Genomic DNA, 14,808 nt, shown 5'->3' on the forward strand with positions numbered 1-14,808 from the left:
TCAAACGTTTCACTGCTTGGCACTGATTGTATTATGTCCTGGAAAAGACAAATTGTCATCTTGGGCCATCCTGAACAATATCAGTCAACACAAGCAAGCTATATTGACTAGTTATGAAACAAAGATTACTTTCTGACCCTGCTTCAAAACAAATGGATACATATCTACCGTATCTTCTTGAGTAGAGTGCACACTTTTTAGCGCTACACTATTATTACCTCGGTTAATGGATCAGTGAGCACTCTATTTTCATTTTCAGCTCCCTGGGGAGTATACAATCCAAGCTGTCTGTGAGGCGCTAGAAGGTTAACAGCCACATTACCTTTTCATCCTACCGGGTACCCACTTACTGCTGGATGAACAGAGGCACATTTCGAACAAAGTCACTTGCCTAAGGAGACACCACATGGGGTACATGTGCTTCAGTGTGGTGCAGGACCAAAGCCCTAGAAACTCTCAGGAGTCAAGCTCAAAATGGTCACCTATCCAACTACTCTCCGAGATCGACGTTGCTTAACTTCACCTGATTAGTGAACTGTGCGCTGTGCACAGGACCACGTGCCACCACGTTTTAAGGGAGAGAGGGGAGAAGTGAATTGTGTAATAAAAGATTTCATAGACCATATGTCAGTCAATAAAGAACCCTATTGTCTCTTTTCCTAGAGCTGCGAAGAAGATGAGAATTGAGTGAGAAATCTTAAATATGCTTAGAAGTCTGCCAGAGAGAATATCTAACAATGTCCTCACTATTCATGACATGGCAGACGAGGGATGGAGTGGTGACACAACACAACATACAGACAACATGTTCAGATCTTGAGCAACCTATTTATAAGTTTCAATAAATTTCAAAGACTTCTTAATTACTTAAACACATTTAACTGTTAAAGAAACAGTCATTTCATACACAAGGATAAGAAAATGGCAGACACTAGAAATCTAGAAAATGGAAGCATTCATTTTTGCTACTATTCACCTGATTTACACATGCAGGTTTCTTTAACTAAACTGAGGAGCATAAGAGAGCCGTGCTGTTAATAGATCTCACAGATTCCAAGCACTTTACTCACAAAACCCACAAATAAGCACTTTCCACTAAAACCCATGAACTCAAGCCCTTCTAAGACTCAATATGTCTAATGTAGACATCAATCCCCTCCTTGCCTGTTTGTGAAGTAGTCCCACAGCCTGCCTGCCAGCTGTACATCCACACACACTCCTACATATTAGCTGCTTCCATGACAAGTAGGTTTTCTTAACATACATCCTACTTTCACTGTCAGCTTCTCAAAATCACTTTAATGTGTTCAGCACCCAACTAACCAGATAGCTAGCTATCAAGACACGCTGATGACAACTTGGTCTGTTGTTCTATCAAAGGCATTAGCTGTTTCTTTTCTTATCGTTCTTTCCCTGATAATAATGCAATCTGGCCTGATTCATGAAGACAGGCTACAATATGCCAGCCTCCTCTCTGTGGAACTGTGTAGGGTTCATACACTATATGACCAACATATTTCCTGACTTTTCCATGTCTTTTCCAAGGCATGATGCCAGTTTTCTATGATTTCATATCAATAAGAGTCACAACACAATAACACACTTTGGGTGGTGTTAACTCAGAAACACATGAAAAATCTGAGTCTTTTCACTGATATATCACCAGAAAAGAATACTGGTATAACAATATTATTTTTCTATGACTGTATAACAATTTTCTATTTTCCTAAAATATTACAGGCCCAGAAAACTAAAAACATAATTCCATTACTTTTCAGGGTTTAAGAAGAAGAAGAAGAATATTTATTGTACATAAATACCCACAGGGGGCAGGGTACAAAACATGAACATGACTAATTAAAACATTGACATACAAAACAGAATACAAATACATGTATTGCTATGAATATATTGTTAGGGAGGAGATGCAGATTTTCTTTGCCTGAACATTTTGTGAATAAAATTAGAGATAATTTTTGCAAAGGGCTCTGGTGGATTTAATAGTACTTTTAGTGATAGTGGGTGCATAGCAAAGCCAGGTGATGAATTTAGTTCCCCTCTCAGATCTTTGTAGAGAGGGCATCGCAACAGGAAGTGTTCCTCATCATCTGTTACATCAAAATCACAGAATGTACATTATCTTTCTTCTGTCTCAATTTGAAGGTCGTGAGCACTGAGCCTTACCCTTGTAACTGCTTTGCGGTGTTCTAATGCGGTGGTTACTTTTAGATATGGTTTAATTCCGAATTTGTCTCCTGACAAAATTAATGACAGATACAAACCGTGTTCATAGCACCTTTATGAACGAATATCTAATAAAACATTATTTCAATACTAATTGGTGACTAGCTGTATCATAAAATTATAAAAAATACAACTAATCCCAACATCTGCTACAGAGGAGCATCAGATGATAGTCTACTTACGGTAAGTAAACTCACCTCTCTACAATAGTCTGATGACAATGTGAGGTTTTTGTATATGGGACCTGTATAATGCTTCGGAAATCCCCTTCTGCAATGGCAACTCGACAGGCATGTGGGAAGTTCCCTCTCACGTGTTCCATACATCACAAGTGTCCCCATGTTGTGTTATACAACCAGCCATGTGCATCTTCCTCTAGTTATAGACTATTTCCTTTCAACACATTATAGGCTTTTACATAACCAATGATTAACGTATTCACACCTTCCATTCATTAGGGCCGATTACATGCACCCACTCACAGGGTCAAGTTGCAATGTGTAAATACTACAGGTGCTTGTAATTAACAAATTGTTGGGGTAGCACTTTGCAGGGATTACCACATGGAGGAATTTGACTGATGACAATTGTAATGACTGGTAATGGTGAGAATAATAATTTGTAAATAGGGCCATAAACTTACATGTAAATAGCAACTGATATGATGGGATAATATTTACTGCAATACATGTCATTAAAGTTCAGATGCAATGTAAAACACAGCTACACTTTTCAAATTGTTCAAAGTGTTCTGTTGTCTATTTTTAAACAGATTCAGTGAACTTACTTTTTCACGTAATTGTTGCTTTCCCACCTCTGTGTTATTGCTCATAAACTGTTCCAAATGTGATGGCAAACTGGAGGGGGCGTGAGAATATGTACATTCAGCCAACAGGAAATACATTACAAGGTCGGAAGTGACAAGAAATAAGTCAAACTTTATAATTCATTTCAAATGTGTCGTCTTCCTTTTTTAAATCCTACCTAACATAAAGGAGCAATTTATTTCCCACTGACGAACTTGGCACAAAAATAAGAAGTCATTGTTGTATAAAGATAGGAAAGAAAGTTGAAATATTCATGACTATTCTCCACAGCAAGCACCTATCAGTCATACAATGCTAGCTAGGTTATATTCCCATGCAAAGTGTGCTACAAGCCTGGCATGCTATAAAGCAGTTATCATACACTTGTAGTACCTATCTTGTTAATGATAAATAATTCACCCGTAATACTTGAGAGACTCGGTTAATAAATTACTCACCAGAATTCTTCCTTCAGTGATATTTCACACCCAACACAACCTTCAGCTTTGGAATTCAAAAAGCAACAGATGCTTCAGACAGATTCATATCCAGTTCTCATTAATATGGATCCAAGGTAACAATAGTGACACAGATTTCAAAATGATATAGTCACTTTCTTTCAGAAACAGGTAATTCTGGTAAATTCCACACAGAGCTTCAAAGGAAGTTGACACTTCTACAGGGTTTTAACCTCTCCCTGTTCCGGGGGTACCAGTGCTGTATATAGATGGTACTGATTCAGAGCAGTCTATGCCTGAGGCTCACACTCACCTACACGACTGCGACAGTGTGTCTGAGAGCTGCGTTATCACCTACAGCTCAGGCTAGACTGGTGCTGGCTGCTGCTGCAATGCCTTATGGTGCCTTCATGCTACACAGTGCCTGATACAAAACGTACGGGGCTTCATGCAATACAGGGTTTCATGATATATGGACATTTGAGACACAGGTACTCCTAGCAGGACATCTAACAAATCAATCGCATTTTTTTGGCTTGTTTGAAGAATGAATAAATGATTGTAAGAGAGCACTGTGACCATAGCAACACATCGTGATTTCATGAACAATGAATCTAGCATTACACACTCGCATATTATATTGTGTGTATTAGCAATAGGCAAACAGGATCTTTTCTTTAATCCGTGATCTGATGACTTCATTTAAATTCTTCATGATATGGCACAACTTTACAAAAGTGATATATATATATATATATATATATTTGTAATCTCTTAATATTTTTCAGTCAACCTTTTATCAAATGATCAATATTTCCTGATCATCGTAATTATCTGGGGAACATGTACCATCAGCTATTACACTGTTCTAGTCCAATCACTGAGTGGACACAAGATGTCTGCGAACAATAACATTTAATTTGACTGTTTCCATGGAAACAGAAAAACAATTCAGGTTCTACTTTTACTGAGCATTTGATTACATCCTGACAAAACTAGATGATGCAAACAAGACAAGAAGATATCATCAATGAGCAAAGGAAATAGAGAAAATTGCTGCTGAAGTGCTCATTTCTGGTGGGTTGTTTTTAATATGATTCAAATCATTCTGCCATGAAGGTACATTAACCATTACACAAACATTAAGTCATTATCTAGTAACTAAATATTTGATAAATCCCTTCTTAGTTTTGAGATATACAAACTACCTCCATTAAACTTTATGCCACTCTCCATAAAACAAAACAGCTCAAAGTAAATATTTAAATACCACACTAATACTAGGCAATTACAGAGTTGGAAATGTAAGACAAAACTGAAGCATGTCATTATCTAGTGCTAAATGTTTGATAAAATATGTCTTAGTTTTGAGATATACTTCCTCTGCAGAATGAAAATCACATCGTCGTTTCATAATTATCCATTAAAAAAGATTTCAATAAAAATATTTACCATTTACCCGACTTGTTTCTAGAAATCTCTATTGCAGATATCATTATTTAATAATTTCTGGAAATAAGTCTCTTTGTTTGAGATAACCAGTGCATTTGAACAAAATGCTGAACTGAGTTGATTTGTTGGAAAAGGACACACCACACAATGTTCTTCACATTACACAAAGATAGGAGTTCCATAAACACATCATCGTGAGAATCAAAAGTGTTTCAGTAAACAAAGCCACCTCCAAAACTGTGGTGTCATGGGTGCATTTGTCTGCTATGATCATCACTGGGTAATTGTAACAAGTATCAAACTACCATCAGTGCCAGGGGGATCTGTTGCTCTTATAAAAAAAAATATATCAACATTCTATTTTTGGAACAGGAGCTCCTATTACAAAATATATGAAGTTAGAAATTGGGCAAGTCATGTATCGGACTTATAGGAAGTTCCTGTGTGTCATACCGATTTCATGCCAGTCTGGGGGCACGGGTGGCCTAGTCGTCTAAGGCGCCGCGATTCACTGTGCAGAGTTGCGTCCCTTGGGCACGCCAGAAACCTATGATTGTGGGTTCGAATCCCGGTTCACATCGATTGTGTTTCTATGTTTGTCAGCACCATACCCGTGCTCGTGGGTTTCACCGAAGCGGTAAACGTCTGAGACCTGCATCACTTCGGGCTTTCCTCCCACATGAAGCTGACACGCTGCGATATAACTGGAAAACAGTTAAAAGCGGCGTTAAACCCAACTCACTCACTCACTCATGCCAGTCTAATAGACCAGCAATGAAATGAATGAATGGAAATATTAAATTTTAATGTTTCTTATCTACCTTGTCAAAGATCTCCTGGTATTTAAATATGCATTATCATTATGCATACTATCTAAACTGTAGGAACCATTTTTATTAAATTGATATAGCATTCCACTTATATGCCACATATCTTAGATGTCTGAACTTGGCTGAGCATACTTCGAGACATAGAACCTCAAAAACTCAAACTCCATTAGCCATGTTAACCTCATATGTTAATGAAGACATGTAGAATCTCTACAACATGGTCCAACAGCAGGGCTCCACTTGTCTCTACAGCTACACTAGCTATTTCCAATGGCCCCCAGAAGTTAATTAACAAGACTTTAAGAAAGTAGATACTGTATTCGACATAATAAGCGCCCCGCTCTAATAAGCTCCCACGGCGATATTTGCTAATATATTGGCTAGTGAATAATCCCAATTAGCACCGCTTCCGATTGATCAATGTACACAAGACTTATTTATTCTTGTATAATACGTGTGTTATATACATCTGTAATTCTGAAAAATTAAATTCTGGAAAAATATATCTGTCCTATTGAAAACATTTCAGGCTGTCAGCATAAACCACGAAATTTACAATCTTTCAAGTCTGTTGTTTTTCACCAAAATAATATTCTAATAAGAGTCCCCTATTTCTAATTTTGAGAGTTTCCTGGGTGCTTATTATGTCGAATATGGTTATTAACTGCAGAGGCAAACCATCAGCAGTTTAATATGAACGAAGAAAATTTAAATTTCAAAATAAGAAGTATAAATCTAAAATGGATGAAAACACTGGTGAATACTGATATGGACTGTGAAATGTTCATACAATTAGAATGTTCAATTAGACGAGGGATACAGATCCAGTGTGGTATCAATGACACATTGATGTGCCCTTTCAAAGATAATATAACCAGTCGTGGTATTTATGCCCACTGTAGGTAGGGGGACATGTTTTAGCATGTCCCCAGCACTTTTTTGGTTGCAGAGCTTCAGATAACTTTTTGAGCAATTGAGTTTTTACTCCAAGGTCTCTATTTTAATTGGGTTATTACATTTTTCTTTGGGTAACCAATATTTTTTCACTCATCTGTTCATCACTCTATTGTTTTTTTCCCAAAATGAGCGAACATTTTGATATTTAAAAAAATATATTATGTTTTAGATGTACATAAGGTTTCTAACTAAAGGCTTGACTTGGAAAGTAAATTAGCTCGTAACTGTGTTTCGGAAATTAGCTCCATTGTATGCATGCTGAAAAAGCTTCATTGGATATTTACGCATTGTGTTTTTATACATTTGAGGTTTTCATTTAATGCATGCATTCCTGTACTCAAGTTAATTGCAAGTACTTGGGTTTTGAATATTTTGGGGGGGTATTTTACGCAAATACGCAGCTTATCTGTAGCTCTGTGGTTGTCATAGAAGGTGCAGCGGGGGTGATTAGGCGACACGATTCAGATTCAATGACTTGTCATTATACCCCAACGACATGGGCTGTTGCTTGTAACATCGATCATTGGTTTGACTGCCTACACTCAGTTATTTACAGGTTTCAATGATATAGCTTTAATATTGCTAAATGCAGCATAAAATGACACACCAAAAAAGATTTGGTTTCAATATTTTTCAAATATTAGTGCTTAAATATCAACATCATATATGCATGAAATAGAACTTATGTTTGTAAGGGTACATTATAAACAGTATGTACATTAGGTCACAGAACTACTTTGGTTTTTGTGCCATTCTGCAAGATTTTGTGTCAAAGTCAAGGAGATAACTTACTAATGGTTGATATTTCCAACATAACAATAACATAGTACATAAGCGATATCTACACTGTAGATATCGCTGCAATGAAATTACATCACAATGCTTTGCAGACGATTGTGACGTCACTGGTTACCATGACATCACAATCAAATGACATCACTAATGGCTCTGCTACTGAAGCTGTTTGCAGTACTTTTTACACTGAAGACACTGCTAATTACTGTCTACAAATTGAAAAAGTTGAAAGAATGATGTTGGATGATAAATAAAATCTCACCCTCGTGTCTTTTGTTATCAAATATATCAACACTCGTTGATAAAAGTGGCAAAAATCCTCGGCAAGCCTCGAATTTTTCCACTTTTATCAACTCGTGTTGATATATTTCATATCAAAACACACTCGGGTGAGATTCTCTATGTATCAATAGTTTCCGAAACCTGTGAGGACGAACCATATTGGCTTTGCCTTTATAGTTCCTGAGCAAGAAATATGCCTTTGATCATGCAGCAGTAAATGGGTACCCGGTAGGATGACAAGGTATGTGACTACTAACCTTCTGGTGCCTCACAGGCATCTGACATCTGAATGCACACTCATCCTGAGGTAATAATAATGTGGCACCATGAGTGAGTGAGTGAGTTTGGTTTTACGCCACTTTTAGCAATATTCCAGCAATATCACGGCAGGGGACACCAGAAATGGACTTCACACATTGTATCCATGTCGGGAATCGAACCTGGGTCTTCGGTGTGACGAGCGAACGCTTTAACCACTAGGCTACCCGACCGCCCCTGGCACCATGAGCGTTCATGTGGTGAATGGATTCTTGTGCATTTATAAAAATAATAAGAATAACAATAACAATGATAATAATTAAAATTATAATAATAATCTTATCATGAAGCATTACCCACCACAGTTAAGGTACACAAAAGTTAGTTAAACATGACTCAAACATACCTTGGACAGATGAATGCCATCATGACTACAAACAAAATCACCAAATCAACCCCAAATACTTGATGTCAAAGATAAAATACTTCTTATAACAGTGTATTCCAAAGACTGACAGGCTCCGCACACCTGCGCTGTCCTTATAGTGTCCCTAGAGAGGGTCACGGGTCATGACCTTACAGCATTTGTCCCTGATTCAGCTAATCACCTTACAGAAATCACAATTGTTTGACACCTATGACAAGAGTTTAATCCCTAATCTTTTTGGAATGGAGTAAATATTGAATAATTGTCACTCAATGGGGATAAAGAAATGGACCCAACATGTTCCAAGGCTCCAATTTGCTGTCTGACACTCAGATTCTTGGTGGACTTACACAAGGGTACTTTACCCCTCATTAGGTAAACACAGAGCCTGATCATTCCTGCTCTCGACTCATTAAATTATGAGTCAACAGAGGCAGTTGATCTGGAATGATCTGGAATAATCCAGTGCCAAGCGACATACCGCTGGCCTCGTGGCACAGGGATATGACAACTATTAGGGTTTGTCTACACGCTTAGTTCATACATCATTATATTGGTTTACCTAAATCATGTTATGGGTGTGTGGACGTGTTTGTGTGCATACCAGGATTTACTCTTTTTACCCCGAGTGCGAATCCGATCCATCGGAAGTGCTTTAAGTGCATCATCGTCATCGTCAGCTTCGACATCATCATCATCATCATCATCATCAAAGCAAATGGCATGATTTAAAAATATAATGGTAGACAGTTACAATATCTTTTCTATTAATTTGGAAGATTGTTGAAGATCACCTGATGAAGGAGTAAGCATATACTCCGAAACGTTGTGTTCCTCATAATAGAGAAGTTGACATCCATAAATTATCTTCCTTATTGTTGTGTGAGTTGGGTCAAATGCAAGTGTATTAGTTATATATATCAGTTATAGATTGTTTACATGCCATCATATAGCTGAAAATAGCTGAGGGCGGCGACACATGAAATAAAACATATGAGCAAGGAGTCACGAAGAACATACTTCCATTGTTGTAATGAGAAATGTGGATGGATGGATGGTTGGATGATCTAATAAGCTCTTCTTGGGGATACAATTTCACACTCGGGGCATACCTATACCCAAAGAAACTGTGTGGTCTTATTGTCCTCTTCCTTGTCACTTCTTATCACCTCCCTGGGGGCGACATAGTTCCCCCTCTAACACACAACACTGCCCCAACAAGGGAAATAGCGAAAGTTGAATTCAAGCAAGCTGTTTAAAACTGGCATGTTTGACATTAGGTCCGATAGCCATGTTTATTTAGATGTAATTACATCATTATTACTGGCTGATAATGATATAGACTGTGAAGGATCCCTGAGGGTCATTGTGACCCCCTAGTTGGATTGTCCAGTGACACCTGATTGTTGGCTTAGATCATTGCTGGCTAATTATCTGGCAGGGAGATGTGCCTTCATACAAACAGGGCTCATTATGTCATGAATGGGACAAACTTAACTGAGCACTGACCTGTCAATCAAGTAGGATGAGGTCCCACCCCCTAAATATACTAATTACGTATCAGTCCCCCTTTCTATTGTATAGTTGTAATAGGTGATATGTGTTAATTAGTACTTACTAAGGTCTTGTGAGCTGCCATAAATGTATTACCTGGCAAAGATATTAAACACTAAAGGCCTCAATATTATTGGCCACAGACCACATACCGTCTTTGTATTGGTCATCCACAAAATTGACTGGATCCAAAGCGGATGTTAAATCTATATGACTGTCTGACTATAGGTGTTGGTTAAAACAATATTCATCTATATAAGGAATATGGACTAACAATAAGTATCTGAAAAGAAAAATATCTTAATTTGTAAATTGTATTATAAAATATAATTAAAAGAAGGGTGACAATCTCTTCATTTTCAGATACTGATGAAATCTGCCACACTAATATAGACTTGCCACACTAATATAGACTTGCATTGGTTCATTATGATGGGTTTTTTCAGGGTCTGTATTGGAAACTAGAAGAATCTACAGGAAACCTCTTCAGATTCTCAAAAGGCAACATAATGTGCCTGAAAAAGTAACTTAAAATCAGATATATCTGAACATGCTAAATGAACCCAACATTCCAGGTACAGGGTAGCCTGTTGTGGGTTGTCGGTAATAGCCATGGAGATCTAAACAAGCATATGTTTGGCTGCAGCCCACACCTGCCATTGTATTCTCAAACTTAGGGTGAATTATTATTCCCAAAACATTATGTAATTGTGAGTTATATGATTTAAAACATGTACTTGGGGTCATTTTAAACACAAATATACACATATTAAACTCAAAACATTTAATGTAAAAATCTAAAAATGACCTCTGTAATGTATTTGTGAACTTGACACTTCCCTGGCCCTGTGCATGGATATTTGTGTAGCCTGACCAACAGCACACCTTGCCATACCCCAACTCTCCCAGCTCCCCCCTCAACACACAGACAGCTGATGTAACACAGTTACATGTCCACATGCTGAAGCAAGTCCTGCCTCCACATACCTCCCTTCTTCAGGCTGTTGTTGCAGGAGCATGACAGGCAGGGAATGGGATTCCACTCTTTGGACATGCTTGATTTTCTTAAAGTCAAACATTTTTCAAATTCTGCGGTCTGTTTCTAATGTTAGACAAACATAGTCCCCAAAATAACGTTCTATATCAGGGTTAATACAAATAATTTGATAAAGGAACCCTCAAGTATTATGGTCCGGTTAGCAAAGACTGCATTTCAATACAAGGAATACGATCCCTATAGTTGAAAAGTCCACAAAAAATACTCTAAGATTGTTGAGTCTGAACACAAATCAGCATCTAAGATGGATGACATTGAGACTACTGCATTGGTAAACTAAAACAAAACATGGCTCTCCAAAAGCAATATTGATGTTTTCAAAGTGAAAGTGGAATTACCATGTGTCACATAATAAATTTTTGTGTATGTATAAATTCTATTTTTGTCATATGCCTTGTATCACGCACACCACATTGATATATCTTTGAGGAACATATGGTCTTCTATCTCGCCATGACATTTATGTGAAGACTCCCTGCCCTTGTATTGCGATATGATTCGTATCACACACATCATATCATTCTACCTTTAATTTTGACATGGTCTTGTATCTGGCCATAATATATATTTGTGAGGACTCCCTAGTATTGCGATATGAATCGTATCACACACATCATATTATTATACCTTTAATAACCACATGGCCAGATAGAAGATATCGCTACACCCTTAATGACCACATGGTCTTGTATCTGGCCATAATATATATTTGTGAGACTTCCCTTGAATTGCGATATGAATCGTATCACACACATCATATCATTATACCTTTAATAACCACATGGCCAGATAGAAGATATCGCTACACCCTTAATGACCACATGGTCTTGTATCTGGCCATAATATATATTTGTGAGAACTCCCTTGAATTGCGATATGAATCGTATCACACACATCATATCATTTATACCTTTAATGACCACATGGCCTTGTATTTGGGCACAATATTTGCACTCCTTCCAGTATGTGTACATTCCTGTCCACCCCAGATTGCTCCATCGATCATGTCAGACCAGGAAGGTATGATCAGGTATGAGTGCTGGGAGGAAGTACACACCTGGGTAAGATTTCTGTCAACACATTAGAGGCCACAATACCAGGTGTGGGTGTGTTTACAATCCATCTATACATCGATGACAATGTCAAAAATACACTTATCAGGCATATGTTTATACTCTAATCTCAAACAATTCACATGTACACGCAGGTATAGGCAGGTTTCATGACTATTCCTTGATTGTGTCAGGTCAAAGTGAGTGAGTATGGTTTTATGCCACTTTTAGCAATATTCCAGCAACATCACGGCAGGGGAAAACAGAAATGGGCTTCAGTCAGGTCAAAGAATTGACTGAACGAATAAGAGGTTATTTTGACATTTACATCAAACAAACTTCTTCACCTGTATCTTTGATGAATAGGTGACAAAAGTCACTGCTATGGATCTAGTCCATAAAAAATATATTGACAAAAACTTGTTACCACAAACTTGCACCATCTAGCTATTCTGCCTCAGGACATCCTTTTGTTTTCTGCAGAATTAACATCGGCACTGAGGTCTTACATCATGTCCACTTTAACCGCAGTCAGATATATGATTGTTGCAAAGATTTGTTACTAATAAAATTTAGTTGTCTGTCCGAAATTGTCAACTTAATAACTTGGGGTAGGCTTTGGTCTTCAGCAACCCATGCTTGCCGAAAAAGTCAGCCATGCTTGTCATAAGAGGCGACTAACAGGATCGGGTGGTCAGGCTCGCTAACTTGGTTGATGCATGTCATCCTACCCTAATTGCATGGATCAATGCTCATGATAACAATCACAGGATTTTCTGGTCCAGACTTGATTATTTACAGACTGCCGTCATACAGCTGGAATATTGCTGCGGCGTTAAACAACATCAAACACACGCACCGTTGATATTACAGAAGCTGATCACACCATTAAGATCAAGGTTCGACAAATTCGCTGGTCTACTGGATAATTGTCAAGAAATATTCATCAGGAACAGTAATCACAGCTGTCCTACTGGCAACTTGAAACTTTGAAATGTCAGTCTGTTGAACAGAATGAATATGCTGAAACTTGCTGTAAAAATATGTATTCCTGGTGTTAAGCATTGAGCTTTTTAATAATGACACTGGCAAACTATCTTATTCTGTTTTAGAACTAAACATAAAACTATCATTTAAACATCACAAGCAGTTTCCCCACATACAAGGAAATCAATACAAAGACTTATTTAAAAGAGGTCACCATGTTTAAATCAATTTGTAAACTTTCATCAGTCATTTATTGTAACTAGCAATCTTATCAGTCAACAAAACAATCAGTTTCCACTCCAACCAATTCAGGAATGATAAAAAGTTTTCCAATACACATGGATTGATAGAGAAAAAAGTATGGATAAAAATACCTCATTGTGATGGACTATTGCAGCTAATGAACGACACCAATCAAACGCCTCCACTGAGTGCACAGTCTGACTAAGCATGGATATCATATTACCAGCAATTAACCATGAAAGGGAATATGGGTCAGCGGAATTGATTACACCTTCTTCAGGTGGCTGAATCAATCACCATTCAATAGGATATCGATCTCTTTCAAACGGTGTTATTAGTAATCGCGAAGCTATGTTTCGCTCAATTTTTCTTTCTGGCTTTGAATAATGGCACATGATGCATGCAACGCAACAGTTCTGATAAGACTCGTAAGAAGAAATGTAAACATCCATGCTTGGATTGATTAGACAAATAACTAAACGTGCAGCTCTACCATGCCTCGTGAGTCCATTGTTAACCTATGAAATAACCTATTTCATGATTCAGTTGTTTCTTAAGCAATCAATGGCCTCCAAGTGAGATTATATGTTGTAATTTCTCAGAAGTGTGCATTATCAGTAGTGAAAGTTGTCTGGGGAATAGCAGCCAAAAGAACATCCTTTAATTGAGAAAATGTCAGCTGCAGTGTCACATAGATTGTAATTAGTTGTGCTGTATCGGCTGCTGATGATTTTCCATGGTTACCTAGCATTATCGTCAGGAAAATAGTGAATCAATATTATAGCTGATTGGGGTTATATGTTATTATTTTCATTGTCTTGCTAGTACAATCAGATATTTGAATTTTCTTAAGGAACACTCGTGGGAGGAAGTGGGATAATTCTGATTACCCTATGATGGGATTTATAGTCTCTGTTATAGTATATTCTCCACAGTATATATTTAATAGTAACATATATTATAAAAACAATCACCCCATTCTATTCTCATCACATTCTGATCTGTAGGTGTCCTTTAATACTCATGGGTTTACCTTGTAGAATGATGTTTAAGTAAGTTGTTGCATAACCATCTTTCAAAGACTGTATGTTGGTCTAGGCTTGGACACTGAACAAGCCATCAATACTGAGGGGAAAGCTGGTTATCAATCATCGCCGACAGATGCAGAGTGGTTACATTTCATCCAGTATCACCACACGATACATTATTTATAGCACAACAACTAAAAACACACTCAATATCCCCAGGATATTTGTCATTTATTATGCAGCAAAGTAACGAGCTCCAGCGATGTTCACCAGGGATTTATAAGAGAAATAATTCAATTGCCTTAAAATATACTACTCAAAAGAAGTCAAGGACATCAGATTCTGTCAAATTACTAGAGTTAATCTGTCATGGCATGA

General features: G+C 37.5%; 1 protein-coding gene across 4 annotated transcripts in view; it reads right to left on the reverse strand.

Moving 5' to 3' along the window:
* The window catches only part of LOC139456545 (TNF receptor-associated factor 4-like), a 100,716-nt gene that overhangs the window by 32,369 nt on the left and 53,539 nt on the right, over nucleotides 1-14,808 (reverse strand). Inside the window, exon 1 of one of the 4 annotated variants that reach the window (XM_071238317.1) lies at nucleotides 3,509-3,829. The exons of the other annotated variants lie outside the window; for them this stretch is intronic. The gene's annotated coding sequence lies outside the window, so the exon portion shown is untranslated. Of the gene's footprint in view, nucleotides 1-3,508; nucleotides 3,830-14,808 lie in introns of those variants that run through there. 4 annotated transcript variants of the gene reach the window in all.

Source organism: Haliotis cracherodii, unplaced genomic scaffold, assembly GCF_022045235.1.
Source record: "Haliotis cracherodii isolate W230 unplaced genomic scaffold, xgHalCrac1.p SCAF_11, whole genome shotgun sequence".
Lineage (NCBI taxonomy): Eukaryota > Metazoa > Mollusca > Gastropoda > Lepetellida > Haliotidae > Haliotis > Haliotis cracherodii.